The 20,245-nt window shown below is 35.9% G+C and overlaps 1 protein-coding gene across 2 annotated transcripts in view; it reads left to right on the top strand.

Moving 5' to 3' along the window:
• The window catches only part of LOC114049643 (RAC-gamma serine/threonine-protein kinase), a 362,981-nt gene that overhangs the window by 258,575 nt on the left and 84,161 nt on the right, over positions 1 to 20,245 (top strand). The gene's annotated exons all lie outside the window — the stretch shown is intronic.

The following is a 20,245-nucleotide window of genomic DNA, read 5'->3' as shown; positions in this document are numbered from 1 at the left end:
TATTTTCCATTCCTCACTTTTGAAAAAACTTATTAACATAAAGACAGATTTTACTGAAGTAGGTGGTCAGAAATGCTTTATACTAGGAGGATTCCAAAATTCTCTATGTAGTACAGTCTGTAGCAATGATGTCTGGCACAAATAGAAACTGAGGCTACTAATCCATACAAAAGGATCCTTGTGGGCCACACAATGGACTTAGTTTTAAAATGTAATGCTACCTATGTTTTATTGTATTATTTTTATTCATTTATTAAATATTCTCCAAGTACATTTTAATCTGGTTTGGGCTATACTCAGGAGTGTTGTGGTCAGTGTGTTTGTCACCTCTGGTTTATAGGAATAAATTACTCTTTTTCCTCCACAAAGAAAAATCCACCTTGATTTGATAACCTAATTGTCTTCTGCAGAGTTCTCCGAATCCACAAATTGACTGGAATTAACAGTGGAAAAAATTATGAATTTAGCAAATATTTTCCAAGTGCCTACAAATATTTTATTAATACTACATTAGGGTAATATAAAAATGAATAAGACATACCTAACCTCACTAACTTAAAAAATCTACTACAAGAGATAAGATGTATAAAAAAACATAAGGTAAAAAGTGATAAGTTCTATAAAATATGTACAAGGAGTTCTGAAGAAGGAAGAATAAGTTAATATAGGAGAGAAACTGGGAAAGAAAGGGTTCATGAAGTAAATGTTAGCATTTGAGTTAGACCTTCATGGATAGGTAGTAATTTGGACAGAGATAAAAGACAGAATTGGTATTCCAAAAAGAGTTAACAATGTGAGCAAATGCAGAAAGATAGCAAAATATGGGTCAAAATCAGAGAACCTTTAGTAATACAGAATTTGGGAAGTGAACAACAGGCTAATAAGATCACATCTGAGATTGTGGTTTAGGATTTCTAGATGGCTTAACATACAGGAATAAATTGGCCAAGCTAGTAGCTGAGATCCAATATTGGAATGAAATGAGATACATACACACACACACACACACACGAATATTTTATATCCCTAAAAGATAGATACCAAGTCATTAAATCTATAAACATTTATTAAATACCTTCTGTGGCCCAGGCACTATTAGATTTTGGGGATACAAAGGCAAAAATGAAATAATTCCTACCTTCAAGGAGCTTACATTCTATTGGGAGAGATATGGTATAGACATGTAAGTATATATAAGACATATAAAATTAATATAAGGGGATTAGCTGCTGGGACGAATCAAGAAAGATTTCATATAGGAGTTGTTATTTGAGCTGAACTTTAATAGAAATTAGAGGTGCTTAGAGAGGAGTGAAGAGGCAATGTCTTCTAGGCATGGAGCACAGCCTGTAGATTAAAACATTAAAAGCCATTGGGTGCAACTTGAAGTCAAAAGCCAAATGGGAAGAACATGTTTTAAGCTATAACACTTTAATCTTAATGCTCACTTTTGGGACTGTAAATGAACCTGACACGTTTGGAATGTATCCTCATAAAAATCCCAACAATATTAATGAAACAAAAACCTGGACATTATTAATGGTTGGGCCCATCAGCCAGTGTCAGATAAAGAAAGATGTACAATTTCTGTTCAAAAATTAGGAAGAGGACTGATAAACATTCTTAGTGCCCATAATAAAATGTCAGGATTCTACAGAAATAACTCTCTAACAAGCAAACATGACTTTACTATACAATAATCAAAGCTCATTAAAGAGATTCAATGTTGGATTAGTCAAAGGTAATCAAAAATGGCTCATCTCCAGATGCAACCTATGAAATGGCTAATATCCAAGAATGGAATCCAAAGGCCCACTCTGGGCAACATCCTTATGAAGTTTGCCAATAATATATTGATAAAGAAGTGTCAAACAAATAGTTGAGTTGTATGAATTTGTTTTTGAAAGTGAAGATATTTATGATGACACTTCTGTACCAGGTCATTTCTACTAGAAATTATTGGGTCTTAGTGATCATTGTAAACTGTGCAAGGAAAGGGTTGAAACTGTGCCACACATCACTGAAGGCTGTAACAATTGAGTGCCTATTGAATAGCTCACAAGACATAATTTGGTGGCTAGAATTATACATTAGTAGTTTACTTTCTTTCATGGCCTAAAAGATGGCAAATTTTCATATTGATCTCAAAAGATCGGAGAACTTGATCAACTGTCCTGGAACTAGATTGTTACCATAGACTGAACTGTTGGCCACAATAGTTCAGACATACAATTGACTCATTAAAAACTTAAGAACAGCATTCTAAATACTCACAATTTCCTAGCCACATGACATGAAAAGTTTTAAAAACATGGGGATCAAAATCATGTTGGAATAGGTTGAAATATATCTTATCCCTGTTCTCCTGTATTCTATGAGAATTCTACTGAGTATGTGTTCAGTAAACCTACATAGTATGAGCTTGTTTTTTTTATATATAGTTTTGCCCAGCTACAAAAAAGCAGTTAATATCCAATTGTGCATGATCTGTAGAATAAAATATGAAGGAATAATAGGATAAGTATCCCAGGACTGTTTTCATCCAAACCTCATTGAAAAATGTGAGAAAAAAAGGTGAGAAAATGATAGTAAACCAAAAATAATAATTATTGTTGACCCATACAAATTAAAGAAGTGTTTTTAATAGATTCTATCATGCTGAATAATCTGTTACCTGCATGTAATGAAGAGCTCTTAATATACAAAGACCTAACAGAAAAAAAAAATCAAAACTACTTGGTAATAGGATGAAGTAAATATTATCCCCCTCAGTCTATCTGCTTTTGGATTTCCTGAAGATGTTTTCAGTGTGCCAATGGAAGGTAGATGGTTTTACATCCCAATTCTTTTGTTCAGCTACCAAAAGCATCGATTTTATCTACTTATCTAATAGTCCACTGATCATGGAATATAAAAGAACACTAAATGAGTGTTGTCACATCTTGTCCCCTAACCATTTATTTCTGAACTCTATCAAATGTAAGGTGAGGAAAGCAAGAATAATAATAATTTTATAGGCCAATTACAACATTATACATCATACAAAGGATTCACATCTTATGTCACCCTCCCAAGTTATACAAACATAAGAAAATAACATATTGCCTGAAGGACAAAACAGGTGTGCCCCAAAGTCCCAGATGTGTAAAGAATAACTCACTGATTTGGTAATTATTGAAAAAGACACTTTAAAACATTAACATTTATAACACCTTTATTTATTGTTGCAAAACTTTTGACTCAGGGTCACACAGCTAGTAAATATCAAGTGTCTGAGGCCAGATTTGAACTCAGGTCCTCCTGACTCCAGGGCCAGGGCTCTGTCTACTGCACCACCTTATCTGCCCTAATTGCCTCGCCAAAAGTAAATAAATAAGTAAACCAACAGGTGTAGCTCAATACTATGAAGTATAAATTCCAGAAAATCCTTGAGTATTCAGCAAATAAACTGTACTGGAACCAAATAATATATCCCAGAGAAAATATGCCAGCAGTCAATCAGATATAACATTGACTCATATGAATTTTTTAAAATTAAATTTATTTGTTTGTCACATTTTAAGTTCTGAACTGTTTCCCTCTCTCCCTCCCCACACTGCAGTAGAAAAGGCCACTATTTGACACAGATTTATAAATATATGTAAAACCATACTATGCATACTTCCATTTATCAGTTTCTTTGTCTGGAAGTGGATAGCATCTTTTTTCATAAGTCCTTTATAGTTGATTTGAATATTTATAGTATGCAGAATAACTTAATCATTAATAGTTGTTTTTCATACAGTATTGCTGTTGCTGTGTGCAACATTCTCTTGGTTCTGCTCATTTCACTTTTCATTATTTCACACAATTCTTTTCATATTTTTCTAAAATCAACCAGCACAGAAGTATTCCATCACAATCATGTACCACAACTTGTTTAGCCATTCCCTGATTGATGGGCATCCCCTCAATCTCTAGTTCTTTGTCACTACAAAAAGAGCTGCTGTAAATATTTTAGAACATATGGGTTCTTTTCCTTTTCTTCCTGATCATCTTGGGAAACAGACCAAGTAGTGGTATTTCTGGGTCAAGGAATATACACAGTTTTATATGTCTTTAGGCATAATTCCAGATTGCTCTACAAAATGGTTAGATCATTTCCTGGTGTGAATTAATGAATTGGTGTCCCAATTTTTCCACATCTCCAACATTTGTCATTTTCCCCTTCAGGTGTGAGATAATATCTCAAAGTTGCTGTAGTTTGCATTTATCTTGATTTATAATGATTTAGAGCTTTTTTATATGACTATATATAGTTTTAATTTCTTCATAAAAAAAACTTCATATCCTTTGGTGATTTATGAATTGGGTTTGCTTCTTTCTTTTTTTTTAAATCAAATTAACCAAAGGTTTATCTATTTTATTGTTTTTTTTTTCATAAAACCAGCTTTTAGTTTTATTTATTGGTTCAATAGTTTTCTTAATTTCAATTTTATTAATCTCTTTTGGTCTTCAGAATTTCTAATTTGGTGTTTAATTGGAGATTTTTAATTTGTTCTTTTTCTAGCTTTTTCAGTTGTATGCCCAATTCATTCATCTCTTCTTTCTGTGTTTTATTCATGTAAGCATTTAGAGATATAAAACTTCCCATAAGGACCACTTTCATTGCATCCCATAAGTTTTGGTATGTTGTGTCATTATTGTCATTCTCTTGGATGAAACTATTGATTCTATAATTTGTTGTTTGACCCACTCATTCTTTAAGACTAGATTGTTTAGCTAACAATTTTTAATCTATCTTTCTATAGCCCTTTATTGCATGTAATTTTTATTACATCATGATCTGAAAAGGATGCATTTAATACTTCTGCCTTTCTGCATTGGATTGTGAGGTTTTTATGCCCTAGTATGATCAGTTTTTGTGTAGGTGCCATGTAGTTCTGAGAAAAAGGTATATTCCTTTCTATCCCCATTCTGTTTTCTCCAGAGGTCAACCATATTTAGCTTTTCTAAAATTCTATTCATCTCCTTAACTTCTTTGTTGTTTATTTTGTGGTTAGATTTATCTGTTTCTGAGAGGGGGAGGATGAGGTTCCCCACTAGTATAGTTTTGCTGTCTATTTCTTCCTGTATCTCCCTTAACTTCTTTTTTAAGAATTTGGATGCTATACTACTTGGTGCATATATGTTTAGTAATGATATTACTTCATTGTCTGTAGTACCTTTTAGCAGGTTGTAGTTTCTTCTCTTTTAATTGGATCTATTTTTGCTTTTGCTTTGTCTGAGATCAGGATTGCTACCTCTGCTTTTTTTACTTCAGCTGAAGCATAATATATTTTGCTCCAGCCTTTTACCTTCACTCTGTGTATATCCCTCTGCTTCAAATGTGTTTCTTGTAAGCAACATATTGTAGGATTATGGTTCTTAATCCATGCTGCTATAAGTTTCCATTTTATGAGAGAGTTCATCCCATTCACATTCACAGCTATGAGTACTGTCTGTGTGTACCCCATTCTATTCCCCCTTCCCCCATTTATGCTTTTTTCTCTCCTTTGTCCCTTTCCTTCCTCAGTAGAGTTTTGCTTTCGACCACCACCTCCCTCAGTCTGCCCTCCCTTTTATTAGCTCCCTCTCGATTTATCAATTGGGGAATGACTCATATTCTTAAGTATTTGACAGAGTTTTCTATATATTTCAGATATGAGACCTTTATCCAAGAAACTGCCTATAAAATTTCCCCCCAATCTGCTTTCCTTCTAATCTTGGATAAATTGATTTTATTTGTATAAAACCTTTTTAATTTAATATAATCAAATTATTCATTTTACATCTCACAGTGTTCTCTATTTTTTGTTTATTCATAAATTCTTCTCCTGTCCATAAACTTGATAGGTACTGTGTTCCATGTTCTTCTACTTTTCTTATAATATCTCCCTTTATATCTAGGTCATGTATCCATTTTGACCTTATCTTGGCAAATGGTACAAAATATTGATCTATACCCAGTTCCTGCTAGATTGCTTTCTAGTTTTCTCAGCTGTTTTTACCAAACAGTGTATTCGTATCCCAAAAGCTTAATTCTTTACATTTGTCAAACATAAGGTTGATTCATATGAATTTTAAAATGTTTTTAATGGATTTTGCTTTTATTGAATACTTAGTAACCTCCAAGCAATGTGGAATGAAAAGTTTTCAAAATTGTATACTTATTCAAAATAATCAAAACCATCTAGCAATGGAATGAAGTACACATGATGACTTGTCCTGGTACAGTTTCTGTCTGAACCTTACCAAATATATGATTAGAAGAATGAAACTGTTACTACCTTTACTACCAATATATAACACTTATATAACACTTTAAGGTTTATGAAGAACTTTACATAGTGTTACTTCCTGAATTCATGGGAGAAATCTGTGAATCAGAGGATGGAAGCATGATGGAGAGCATTTGGTTGAAGATTAACAGAGGTAGAAACAGACATCACATTAGAGGATCATAGATTTAAAAAACCACAAGGTAGTAGTCAATAGATCCTGGATTTGAATGTAGGCCCTCTGGGTCCAATTTAAGTACCTCTACTATATATCTTACAAATAGCTAGGACAGAAGGAGAAAAAAAGATGAGGTGTTCATGAAATACATCATAAACTTTCCACTGAAAAAATTGTATAAATGATGAGAGACTTCAGTAATCTGCATATCTGCTGGAACTCCCTCTCTCTGTTCCAGTGGCAGAGGGCCTGATTGTTTCAGAACATAAAGGATAGAGTGAGGGGAAATATCTTGGATCTTTTCTTTCCAAAAAGATGGAACCGGTAACTGAAGTAGAAATGATAGGAACCTTGTACCCTTGTACAATTCCATCTTAACATTTGTGATAGAAGAAAGAAAAATATGTCTTCAGTTTTAGGAGAGCCAGTTTGAAAAGGACAAAGAAAGGATAAGTAGAATCTCTTGCTTTAAAATTTTATAGAATTCAGCCTAAAATGGGAAAATCCTAAAAATGAAATTCTAAGACAAAAAGGGAGACATTTCTCATGAAGAAGACAATGAAATTTGTCTTTTTTATTTCATTTTTATTTTTTCTCACTTGATAGTATTTTATTTTTTCCAGTTACATATAAAGAGTTTTCAACTTTCATTTTTATTAGATTTTGAATTCCAAATTTTTTCTCCCTCCTGTCCTTCCCTTCCTCCTCCCTAAAGACACCCAAAAATCTGATGTGGGCTATACATGTACAATTATATTAAACATATTTTCACATTAGTCTTATTGTGAAAGAAGAATCAGAACAAAAGGGAAAAACCACGAGAAAAAAATCCAACAACAAAAAGAGAAAATAGTATGCTTTGATCTGCATTCAAACTCCATAGTTCTTTCTCTGGATGTGTATAGCATTTTTCATCATAAGTCTTTTGTAACTTTTCCTCTAAGAATTTGGATGCCATACCATTTGGTACATATATGTTTAGTATTGATATTACTTCATTGTTTATGGTATCTTTTAGTAAGATGCAGTTTTGCTTTTGCTTTGTCTGAGATCAGGATTGCTACTCTTCCTTTTTTTACTTCAACTGAAGCATAATATATTCTGCTTTAGCCTTTTACCTTTGCTCTGTGTGTATCTCTCTGCTTCAGATATGTTTCTTATAAACAACATATTGTAGGATTCTGGTTTTAATCTACTCTGCTATCCACTTCCATTTTGTGGAAGAGTTCGTCCCATTCACATTCACAGTTATGATTACTAACTGTGTCTTTCTCTCCATCCTATTTCCCCCTGTTCATACTTTTCTCTCTCCTTTCACCCTTTACGTCCTCACCAGCATTTTGCTTCTAACCACTGCCTCCCTCATTCTGCCTTTCCTTCTATCAGTCCTCCTCCCTTTTCTTTCCTCATTCCCCTACTACTTCTTCCCTCCTTTCTGCCCTCCCTCATACCTACCCCCACTCCCTTTTGTTTCCTCTTTCTCCTCTTACTCCCCTATAGGTTAAGATAGATTTCTATGCCCAACTGAGTGTGTATGTTATTCCCTCTTTGAGCCAAATCTGATGAGAGTAAGGTTCAAATAATGCTTCACCTACCCCTTCTATCCCTCTACTGTAATAGGTCTTTTGTACTTCTTCATGTGCTATGTAATTTACCCCATTCTGCCTCACCCTTTCCTCTTCTCCTAGTACATTTTTTCATCCCTTAAATTTATCTGATCACATCATAGTCGTTATACCCACACCCTCTGTCTATGTATACCCCTTCTAACTGCCCTAATAAAGGTACTGTTCTCAAGAGTTACAAGTTATCATCTTCCCATGTAGGCATGTAAATAGTCTAACCTTATTGAATAACATGTAGCTTTTTTTCTTTCCTGTATATGTTTTTATGTTTCTCTTGAGTCTTGTATTTGAAGATCAAATTTTCTGTTCAGCTCTGGTTTTTTTATCAGGAATGATTGAAAGTCCCCTATTTCATTGAATGTCCATCTTTTTCCCTGCTCAGTTTTGCTGGGTAGTTGATTCTTGGTTGTAATTCAAGCTTTCTTGCCTTCCAGAATATCATATTCCAAGCCCTCCAGTCCTTTAATGTAGAAGGTGTTAAGTGCTATGTAGTCCTGACTGTGGTTCCAAGATATTTAAATTTTTTTTTTCTGGCTGCTAGCGATATTTTCTCTTTGACCTAATAATTCTGGAATTTGGCTACGATATTCCTTGGAGTTTTCCTTTTGGGATCTCTTTCAGGAGGTAATTGGTGGATTCTTTCAATGATGATTTAACTTTTTGGTTCTAGGCAATCAGGGCAATTTTCCTTGATAATTTCTTGAAAGAAGCTCTCCAGGCTCTTTTTTTCTTTTTCTTTTTTTAAAATTTATTTTTAGTTTTCAACATTCACTTCCACAAGATTTTGACTTGCAAATTTTCTCCCCCTCTCATCCCTTTCCCCACTCCAAGATGGTATGCATTCTGAATACCCCTGCCCGCAGTCTGCTCTCCCTTCTGCTTCTCCCCCCCTTCTCTTATCTCCTTCCCCTTCAGTTTTCCTGTAGGGCATGATAGATTTCTATACCCCATTTCCTGTATATCTTGTTTCCCAGTTGCATGTGAAAACAATTTTTTTTTAACATTTGTTTTTAAAACTTTGGGTTCCAGATTTTCTCCCTTCCTCCCTCCATACCCACCCTCATTGAGAAGGCAAACAACTCGACACAAGTTATACACGTGTATAGTCTTGTGAAACATTTCCATAGTAGTCATGTTGTGAAAAACTAAGTATATTTCCCTTTATCCTATCCAGCCCCCCATTTATCCTATTCTGTCTTTTGACCCTAACCCTTCTTAGAAGTGTTTCCTTCTGATTACCTCCTCCCCCAGTCTGCCCTCCCCTGTATCATCTCCCTACTCTCTTGTCCCCTTCCCTCCCTATTTTCCTCTAGGGTAAGATAGATTTCCATACCCAATTGAGTGTGTATGTTATTCCCTCCTTAAGCCAAACCTGATGAGAATAGGATTCACTCATTCCCTTTCACCTTCCCTGGTTTCCCCTCCACTGTAAAAGCCTTTTCTTGTCTGTTTTATGTGAGATAATTTACCCCATTCTACTTCTCCCTCTCTCCTTCTCCCAGTATAATCCTCTCTCACCCCTTAATTTTATTCTCCAGATATGACCCCTTCATCTTCAACTCACCCTGTGCCATCTATCTGTCTATCTCGCTATACATGCATATAATTTTTTCCCTCCAACTACCCTAATACTGACAAAGATTTCGTGACTTACAAATATTATCTTTCCATTCAGGAATGTAAACAGTTCAACCTTAATAAATCCCTTATGATTTCTCTTTCCTGTTTACCTCCTCCTTGTTTCACTTGAGTCTTGTATTTGAAAGTCAGATTTTCTATTCAGCTCTGGTCTTTTCATTAAGAATGCTTGAAAGTCTCCTATTTCAGTGAATGACCATTTTTTCCCCTGAAGGATTATACTGAGTTTTGCTGGGTAGGTGACTCTTGGTTGTAATCCTATCTCCATGCCCTCCGTTACCTTAATGTAGAAGCTGCTAAATCTTGTGTTATCCTGATTGTGTTTCCACAATACTTGAATTGTTTTTTTCTGGCTACTTGCAGTATTTTCTCATTGACCTGGGAACTCTGGAATTTGGCTACAATATTCCTAGGGGATCTCTTTCAGGAGGTGATCAGTGGATTCTTTTCATTTCTATTTTTCCCTTTGGTTCTAAAACATCAGGGCAGTTTTCCTTGATAATTTCTTGAAAGATGATGTCTAGGCTCCCTTTTTAATCATGGCTTTCAGACAGTCCAATAATTTTTAAATTCTCTCTCCTGGATCTATTTTCCAGGTCAGTTGTTTTTCTAATGAGATATTTCACATTGTTTTCTAGTTTTTCATTCTTTTGGATTTGTTTTACAGTGTCTTGATTTCTCATAAAGTCACTAGCTTCCAATTGCTCTATTCTAATTTTTAAGGAAGTATTTTCTTCAGTAAGTTTTGGACTTCCCTTTCCATTTGGCCAATTTTGCTTTTTAGGTCATGCTTGTCCTCATTGGCTTTTGGACCCTTTTTCCATTTGGGCTAGGCTATTTTTTAAGGTGTTATTTTCTTCAGTATTTTTTTAGGTCTCCTTTAGCAAGCTATTGACTTGTTTTTCATGATTTTCTTGCATCACTCTCATTTCTCTTCCCAGTTTTTCCTCTACTTCTCTGACTTGTTTTTCAAACACCTTTTTGAGCTCTTCCATGGCCTGGGACCCATTCATATTTTTCTTAGGGGCTTTGGATGTAGGAGCTTTGACTTTGTTGTCTTCTGGTTATATGTTTTGATCTTCTTTGTTACCAAAGAAAAATTCTATGCTCTGACTTTTTTTGCACCTTTGTTTGCTCATGATCCCAGTCAATTACTTGAGTTTTAAACTCTTTGTTAAGGGAGGGGTCTGCTTCCAGTGTGGAGAATGTACTGTTCCAAGCTTCAGGGGTTTTGTGCAGCTGTTTTCAGAGATACTTCTAGGGACCTGTAAATTTTCAGTTCTCTCAAGGTGGTGTGATAAGGGGTGAGGTGTTTACTCCTTTCCTGGCCTGTTCTCTGGTCTGTGAATGACCACAAGCACTCTTTTCTACCTTGGAACTGTGAGGAGGATTTCCTCTCCATCACCATGACAAACTCCACCATGTCAGCACTCCTTCTTGCCCCAGGACTGCCACCCAGAACTATGACCCAGGTCCAAGTATGGGCAAAGCAAGAGAATCCTGCACCAGCAGAGAGATCCTTGCAATCTCCCTCTGATCAGCCACTCGATTCCACCTCAGTCTGTGGTCTGGAAGCTCCAGAAGCAGCCACTGCCTCGGTGCCATGCTCAGGGACTGGGGCTGGGACTGGGCTTCTCTCTCACTGCAGTCACAGACTTTTCCCACTGACCTTCTAAGTTGTCTTTGGCATTTGTGGGTTCAGAAGTCTGGAAACCTCCACAGATACCCGTGATTCAGTGTATTGAAGGCTGCTCCAGTTTGGGTGAGGCCTGTTTTGCCTGCGTGCCCATGCGAAGCTGCGTTCCTCTCTCCACCTGGTGCAGTATACCTTTCTGATCAACCACCCAGACTGTCTTGGGCTGGAAATTTGTTTCACTCTGTCTTTTTGTGGGTTCTGCTGCTTTAGAATTTGTTTAGAGCCCTTTTTTACAGGTATTTGGAGGGGTTTGGGGGAGAGCTCAAGCAAGTCACTGCTTTTACTCTGCCGTCTTGGCTCTGCCCAGGATCTTTCTTTCTTATGGCTTTCAGGCTGTCCACTAATTCTTAAATTATCTCTCCTGAATTTATTTTCTAGGTCAGCAGTTTTTCCAGGGAGGCATTTTACATTTTTTTTTCTTTTTTCATTCTTTTGATTTTGTTTGACTGATTCTTGGTGTCTCATAGAGTCATTAGCTTCCACTTGTCCAGTTCTAATTTTTAAGGAATTTTTTTCTTCAGTTATCTTTTGTACCTCCTTTTCCATTTGACCAATTCTGCTTTTAAAGGAGTTGTTTTCTTCAGTAGATTTTTCTTTTCCCATTTGACCAATTGTATTTTTTTAAGGAATTGTTTTCTTCAGTCAATTTTTGTCCTTCCTTTTTTAAGCTGTTGACTCTCTCTTGCATACCTCTCAATTCTTTTCCAAATTTTTCTTCTACCTCTCTTACTAGCTTTTAAAATCCTTCTTGAGCTCTTCCAAGAAGGCTCTTTGGGCTTGAGACCAGTTCACATTCCCTTTTGAGGTTTTGAATGTCAATGTTATCTTCTTCTGATTTTGTGTTTTGATCTTCCTTGTCCCCATAGAAATTGTCTAGTCAGTGTTTGTTTTTGCTTCTTGCTCATTTTTTGCCTGTTTTGTGAATTTTAAAAGTTGAGCTCTCCTGCTGGAACACAGAGGGTACTTTCCCAAGCTTCTTGTGCTGGGGGCCAGGGGCTTGGTCATTGACTTTGTATGTTGGGGCCTCATGTGCTGGCAGCTGGAGGCTGTTTGGATCTGGTAAGGGTCTGGTAGCTTACCTGGTGCTGAACTGGGGTCCTAGTGGTGGTGTTTGGCATCTGCTGAGGCAGGTTTTCTGCCTTTCCCTGGGACTACACTAGAACACATGGAGGTCTGGCCCCTGGAGGATGCCTGTTCACCCTGGACTACACTGAAGAACATGGTGGTTCTTGGAGATGGAGTTTTGTGGTTTCCATGGCTATGCTAAGGCACATGGTAGAGGGGAGTGTTGGCGTTTGCCTGCTCCACCATATTGGGGATCAGGAACTCTTGCTGGTTTGCTGCGATGGGGCTTGCTGTTGGCTTGCTAGAATGCTTCCTGTCCTAGACTACGCTCCTCTTTCACCAAAGTAATATGGACCCTTTTGGCCGATCCTTCAAGTCTCCTGGGCTAAAAGACTGCTCCATCGGTGGCCATCTTTCTGTTGGCTCCACATTTCCATGATTTGTACTGGGGTGCTATTTTATGGTTGTTTGGAGGTGAATATGGGAGAGCTACAACAATTTACAGCTTACTCTGCTGTTTTGGCTCCTGGAAGTCCCCTTCCAGAGTTTGTCTTAAGAAATTAATGTGGATACAAAGGAAACTCCTATACTGCAAGGCAGTTTGATACAATGAATAGTATGTAGGACATAGAACCCACCAAATTGGTATTTGAATCCCAGCTCTGATACTTAACTGTTTGACCTTGAATTTAACTACTTTCAACTTCAGTTTCCTTATTTGGAAAAAAAGAGCAATAATATTTCGAACACCTAGTCACCTCTCAGGGTTGTTGTGAGACTGAAAAGTTTAATAACAAAGTTTAATGAAAACAAAGAATTAAACTATTTTGTTAAAAAGAAGAAAGAAACTCGTCTACCAAGTTAGATAGTAAAAAGACACATAGAATCAAGGCTAGGTAGCAAGAAGAATGTAAAAACATGTCATAGTTCTGTAAGAAGAGTATCAGAAACATTGAGACTTGACATGAGCTGAGACTAGTTAACAAACGCTTTTCCAACAACAGAAGAGTTTTTTTTTTTTCAGTAGATACATTGGGGAAAAGAAGTATCAAAGAAGGGATAGGTTTACTGTGCAAGGTGGATGGGATAATGATAATGACTTCTCTTTGACTCTTATGTTTTATTTGCTTTAGCTTATTAATAATCTTTGGATGGGAAATAGCAGAAGAGAAATGGCTAGTACAAAGTTACTAGGCTGGTAGATCAGAGCTAGACCACATAAAATTTTTCTCAAATTTGGTCCTAGAATTTAATCTCAATTTGACATAATCTAGCCATTTTTTATGGGTCATATGAACTATGAGCTAGATTATAGTACAGTTAGGTAGATTTGGAACTGATTGAATGACGAGACCCAAAGAATGGTCGTTACTGGTTTGGTGTTTTCTTGAAATGATATTTCTAATGTAGTGCCCCAGGAAGCTGGCACAGAAACTCAAAAGTTGGAAAGGAAACTAGAGACAGTCTCATCAAACCAATACCAGAATTCCGATCCCTTATACAGCATAATCAATAAGTCATCACGCAGACTTTGCCCAAAGACTTCAGTTTCAAGAAACTTACTACCTCTTAAATCAGCCAGTTCTACCTTTGATTAACTTTAATAGTTAATAAATGCTAGTTATTATTATTATCATTATCGTTATCAACATCATTATTAAGCTTGTCCCCCAGATGCGTGTGTGTGTGTGTGTGTGTGTGTGTGTGTGTGTGTGTGTGTGTTTGTGAATGTATGTACTTTCCCTCATTGCAGTTAGAATACTAATACTATGGGTGCAAAATACTCAATGTAATGTTGGATTTGGTTGATGGTCAGTTTTACTGAACTGTGTTTTCTCTTTTTTATTCTTTGTTGTAAGGGATAAGTATCAGAGGGAGATGAGTAGATATATTGGGATAATCAGTAATGTAAAAACAAAAGATTTCATCATATTTTTTAAAAGGGTGTTGAAATATTCTAGGCAAAGAAGTGATAAAAATAGTTAATTAGGGTGGTGACTGTGTGAGTTAACAGAAGAAGATGTTCATAAGATATAGTTTAAAAGTGGAATCAACAAGACTGGCAATGGATTGTATTTGAAGGTTGAAGGAGAAGTAAGTCAGTCAAGAAGCATTTATTTGTGCCAGGCACTGTGCTTAGTGATGGAGTTACAAAGAAAGCCAAAAACAATACCTGCCTTCTGGAAGGGTCAGGTATGACTTCAAAGTGAGCCTGGATGACTGGAAAGGTGGTAGCTTTGTCAACAGAACTAGGAAATGTAAATTCCATTTTTAACATGTTGAATATAGTATACCTATAGAACATGTTGGTGAAGATGTATATCAGACAGGTGATAAGGTGGAACTGGAGTCTGAGAGAGGCATAAGCTGAATATATAGATTTGAGTGTCATCTGTTTTGTTTGTTTGTTTTTTGGGCAATTGGGGTTAAATGACTTGCCTAGGGTCACACAGCTAGTAAGTTTCAAGTCTTTGGTCTGAGGCTGGATTTGTGCTCAGGTCCTCTTGACTTCAGATCCGGTGTGAGTGTCATCTGTATAGAGATGACAAGTGAACTGAGAGGATTACCAAGGGAAATCACTAAATGCAGAAAGAAGAAAAGCAAGCTTATTGCAGGCTGTTGTAGGATGACTACTTAGTGATTATAAGGAAGATTATCTAGCAAAGGAGATTGACAGGGAACGGTCAGAAAAGAGAAGATAATAGTGTCATAGAAAATGGGAAGAGAGATTGGTCAAATGACAAGGGTTGATGATGTAAAAAACTGCAAAGAGATCAAGTAGAATGGGAACTGAAAATAGGTTTTTGGATTGAGCGTTTAAGAGGTCATTGGTAAACTTTGGAAAAAGCAGTTTGAGTTAAATAGCAGTATCCAAAGGCAAGAATTAAAAAATGAGAAGGTGAGGAAGTAAAGGCAAGGAGAGAAAATGACTCTTGGAGTCTGGCTCTGAAAGAAGAGAAATAGTTTGGTAGCTTGACTGTAAGTTCAAAAGCACCTTGAATGCCAGAGAAAGGAGTTTGGATTTTATCATATAGGTATTGAAGAAACAAGAGAGCTTTTGAGAATGAGACTGGCGTGATCAGGGCTGTGCTTTTAATCTGGCAGTATACAATAGGATAAGCTGAGTGGGGAGATACTGGAGGCGTAAGGCTATGTGTGAGAGTAGTTCAAATGAGAGAAAATAAGGACCTGTACGACTTAGATGACAGTGGGAATGGAAGGGAAGTGACAAAAAAAGAAGCATTTTGGAGGTAAGTTAATAGGACTTTGAAACTAGGTAAATGTGGGGGATAAGGGAAGAATTAAAGGTGTCTGTGAGATTATAAGAATGGGAGACGGAAGTTCCATTTTTAGAAATGGAATCAACAGAAAGGATGGATTGTTTGCCAAAAGGTATAAAGAATTCAGCAATTCAAAAATATTTATCACTTACTGTCTATAGAATGTATTGCCTAGATGGAATATAAAGTATAGATAATACAAAATCCCATGGAATTTGCAGTATACTGGTGGTTATCAGTCACATACCCACTAATTTTTAACACAATATAATATGTTACATATACATAAAAGAAGTGGGTAAAGTAAAAAGTGAGTTTAAAAGGTAGGGTAGGTCAATACCAACTTAGGAAAGGCTTTGTGAAGGAATTGACTTTTTAGTTGGGTTTTAAAGGATTTTGAAGAATTCAGTGGGGGTGGAGTGCTTAGGAAATATGATGAGCATAACATTTCCAGCCATATGTAGGGGACAGTGAACTGCCTATTTTAGCTGGAACATGGAGTATGTGGAGGGGAGTAGTACCAGATAGGACTGAAAAGGCAGAATGGTGGAAGACATTAAAGGAATTTTGAAATTTCATTGTTATATAATAGGGAAACTTTGAAAGGTTTTGAAAAGATAATTATGTGTTGGCTTCTAGCTTCATCTGCAGCATCTAATACAAGCTTTTTTTGTTTTTGTTTTTGTTATTGTTTTTGTTTTTTTGCTAGGCAATGGAGTTAAGTAACTTGCCCAGGGTCACACAGTAATACAAGCTTCTGTTCTCATTCTGTGACTTCTCTGGTCGAATCAGGACCTCCTGTGCATAGTGGTTCATCTCTGTCATAGTTTGACAAATCCCAAATCCAAATTTTTGTCGGGTGACACCAATAACTATACAGTTATCCCATAGTTCCTGAAGGTTTTTTTTTAATTTAGAGTTTCCCTGAAATAAACTTCAAAGTCTTAAAAAAGAGGCATATGTAAATTAACTTCTGAGAAGCAGTACAGTACAGCCGTCTTTATCATGGTACGTTTGACTCCAAGGCCATGCTTGTACTAAGGTCCACTTAGAACCGTTTGTCTAACATTTTTACCTGAGCACTGTTATTCTCTCATAACTGTCCCATGTTTCTTTTCAAGCTGCTTTTCTCTGTGTTTCTTAAACAAACATCCTTTTTTTCTGCCCTTTACAGTAAATAAAATGTCCACAATAGAAATAGGCAGCTCATTATATCATGTTTTGTAACCAAGGCAGTATTTATATTATTAGGTAGAGTGGTTCTAGGAAAACAACTACTAAAAGAAATGAATTTAGGATGGGTGTGAGTGTGTGTGTATGTGTGTATGTAGTTAGAAAGCTTCCCTGAGAATTGCTTACAGTAGCACATCTGTTTGCAGCTGTTATATTAGCTCCTATAAATTTCTGATGAAGTTTATATCACCACAGAAAAAAAAATATTTAGAAGAAAAAATGAAGTGGTCCTGTGGAAAGGGTGAAGGGAAACAGATGAACAGCCAGAGTGCGCAACTGGCAACCTGCAGTGTCAAGAGAAAATGAGTAAGGTCTTCAGCACACTGAGTGGAATCCCTGTGGTAAACTTTTGGAAGGGATGGACAAGAATCTCACATGACAGGCATGCGTAGATGGGTTGTGCAGATCCATTTGAATATTTGAGAGAGGATCATAGGGTCATAAATTTGGAGATGGTCAAATAAATTTGGAGATTAGTCATTAGTTGGACTTCAAAAATCATTGAGTCCAACTCCTTCATTTTACAAATGAATTTGAAACTCAAAGAAATACCTTATACAAGGACAAATATAGGAAATGGCAAAGCTGGAATTCAAATTCAGATCCAGTTTATTTCCAATATACCATGCTTACTTTTTACTAACTAATATTCTGTGGAAATGCTTTTCCTATTTCTTGGGGGGAAAAAATTGTCTGCCTCTACAATATCTCTCACTTCCATCCTGTCGCTCCACTCATATAATCATAATATCACTTTAATTCAGGTACCTGTCATCTTTAACTAGAGTATTAAAATTGCCTGTTAATTGGTCTTCCTGCCCCAGGCCTTTTGCCTTATTAGTCTGTACCCACAGCAGTCAGTGTTCCACCCATATCATTTCCTTATTCAGTAAGTTCCAGTAACCCCCTATTACCTCTCAGATCAAATACAAACTCCTTTGTCTGACATTTAAAGTGAATGCTTCACAGTCTGGCTTGAGCCTACATTTCTGGGCTTATTATCACTCACCACTCTTGTTATCCACTACATTCCAGCCAAATTGGCATACCTACTAGTCCCTATCCATGGTATTCTTTCTCCTACCTTTGTGTCTTTGAACAGATTCTCCCCATACTTAGAATGTATTCATTACTCACCTCATAGATTCCTTACTTTACATAACTTCAAGACTTAGCTCTGGTGACCCCTCCTATAGGAGGTCATTTGTGATCTCCTTTTCCTATACCACCAAAATGCTTTGCATGTAATTTATGTGTATTTTCCATTGGCTTCTCTTTGTACATGTTGTTCCACTCGAAAGAATATAAGTTTTTTGAAGGAAGGGACCTTTTCAGTTTTGTGTTTGTATTCCTTCCACATGGCACAGTGCCTGACATATATATAGTAAATTCTTAAAATGTTTATCAAATGAGTGAATGAATCTGATGAATTAGTCATATTGTTATTTTCATTTTATGTAGATATAATTCAAAATTCTTCTTGCAGTTATTGATTATTTTTTGTATATTTTATCTCTGTAGGTTCATTATTAACTCAGGTAGAAAAATTTTTGTCTTTTGACATGATTTTTAGTTTCATTTCCCTCTTAAGATCCTCTCATACTCTTCACATTTTTCATTAGTTGGCTGGCATTTTGTCTTGAAAGAACTAAAATCATCTCACTTTAACTTCACGTAAGACAGAGGTGCTATCAGTCAGAACTCTAGTCCTACCTACCAATTTATGAAAGTGTGATTTGAGTGATTTTTAAGTTAAAATCCATCATTTCCTGTCTCTAGTAAGCATTTTAAACTTTCTACTCAATTCATAAATTGTGATTACTATTATCAAGAGTTTATTTAGCATGCTATGGCTACTGTAATTATGAAGCATGTTTTGGGAGTCTGGTCATAATTTTATTGTTTTTGGCCAAAAGGATTCTGAAAACAAAGAATCAACTACAATATATTCTTCAGAGTCGGTCATTAAGTTAAAAAAAGAAGAGCCTTAGCGTATGTTTCTGAGTGTGACTATATATTACAATATGAAATATCATTAACTTACATTTCCTGAAATTCAACTTGAATGAATATTATATAGAATTACTGCCCAGAGCCTGTTAGGATAATGATATACACTTAGCAGAATAAGAACTAAGATGAGATGATGCTTTAATTTAGGGATTTCAGAAATGCAGTTTTGTTTCGTTAGCATCTGATGATGTCCTACACAGAAGTTTGACTCAATCTGGAAAAGGTAAAGTTAAGCAAGTAAAATGATCTACTGTGATTATTTTTGTTTATTCTGTACCACCTGGAAAAATGTAATTAATATAGCCAACCTATTGAATAAGACATTTTGATAAAAACCCAGTCATAAAGGTTTGTGTTTGCTTTGAAATGAACAGAAATGGAATAAATTTGAAATAGTTCATAGTAATTTTGGACCCATTGCTTATGATTCTGTAGCTGAACATTTCACATATTTACCAAATAGTTCTTAAGAGATTTTTTAAAATTGTTTTTTAATTGAAAGTTCATTAGGATAAGTTCATTGGGAATGGGGAGGAGCTGGTGTAACTCGCTGTCATTCATAAATTAATGCCATATGTACGTGGGCTCTAATTTTTAAAAAGTCAATTTTCTGCCCAGAAGGGAGCTGCTTAAATAAGGGGGCAAAACAATTTAGGAAATTATCTTCTGAAGGTTCCAGATTTCTAATATTTGTATCATCCCAGCCCCAAACCTAAACTTAAAAGATAATCAGGGCCATTAATTTGCAGTGAATCTTAAGCAACAGTTTGTTATCTTTTATGAGATAAAATTTGCTATGGTTCCCATGGTTTATTGAATGCATTTCATTGGACTCAGATAACAATCAAATGTACATTTTATATAAAAATCTGAGGTGATTTTAGTTTTTCCCCTTTTTCGGTTTTCTCCTATCAACTTATTACTGTGGTTTCTTCATGTGCTCATTTGTTACTGTCATTTTTACCTAGTTGAGAAATTGTGACAGTCCTTGGATTTGACATTAAATTAGCCATGTTTTTGTTTTTGGTTCTATGATTAAAAAAAAAAAATGAACCGGATCTTTGATTCCCAATGAGAAAACTCCTTCATGTAGGTCAGCACCTACTGTATAACTTATAGTTGCCTTGAGTATTGATTGATTTATCCAAGGTCATATACATATACACATACAGATTAGATAGATGGATGTGTGTGTGTGTGTGTGTGTGTGTGTGTGT

The sequence above is a fragment of the Vombatus ursinus genome, unplaced genomic scaffold (assembly GCF_900497805.2).
Source record: "Vombatus ursinus unplaced genomic scaffold, bare-nosed wombat genome assembly UNPS02014798.1, whole genome shotgun sequence".
In the NCBI taxonomy this organism is placed as follows: domain Eukaryota; kingdom Metazoa; phylum Chordata; class Mammalia; order Diprotodontia; family Vombatidae; genus Vombatus; species Vombatus ursinus.
Note: the sequence above shows the minus strand (reverse complement) of the source record. Positions and strands in the feature narration are given on the sequence as shown.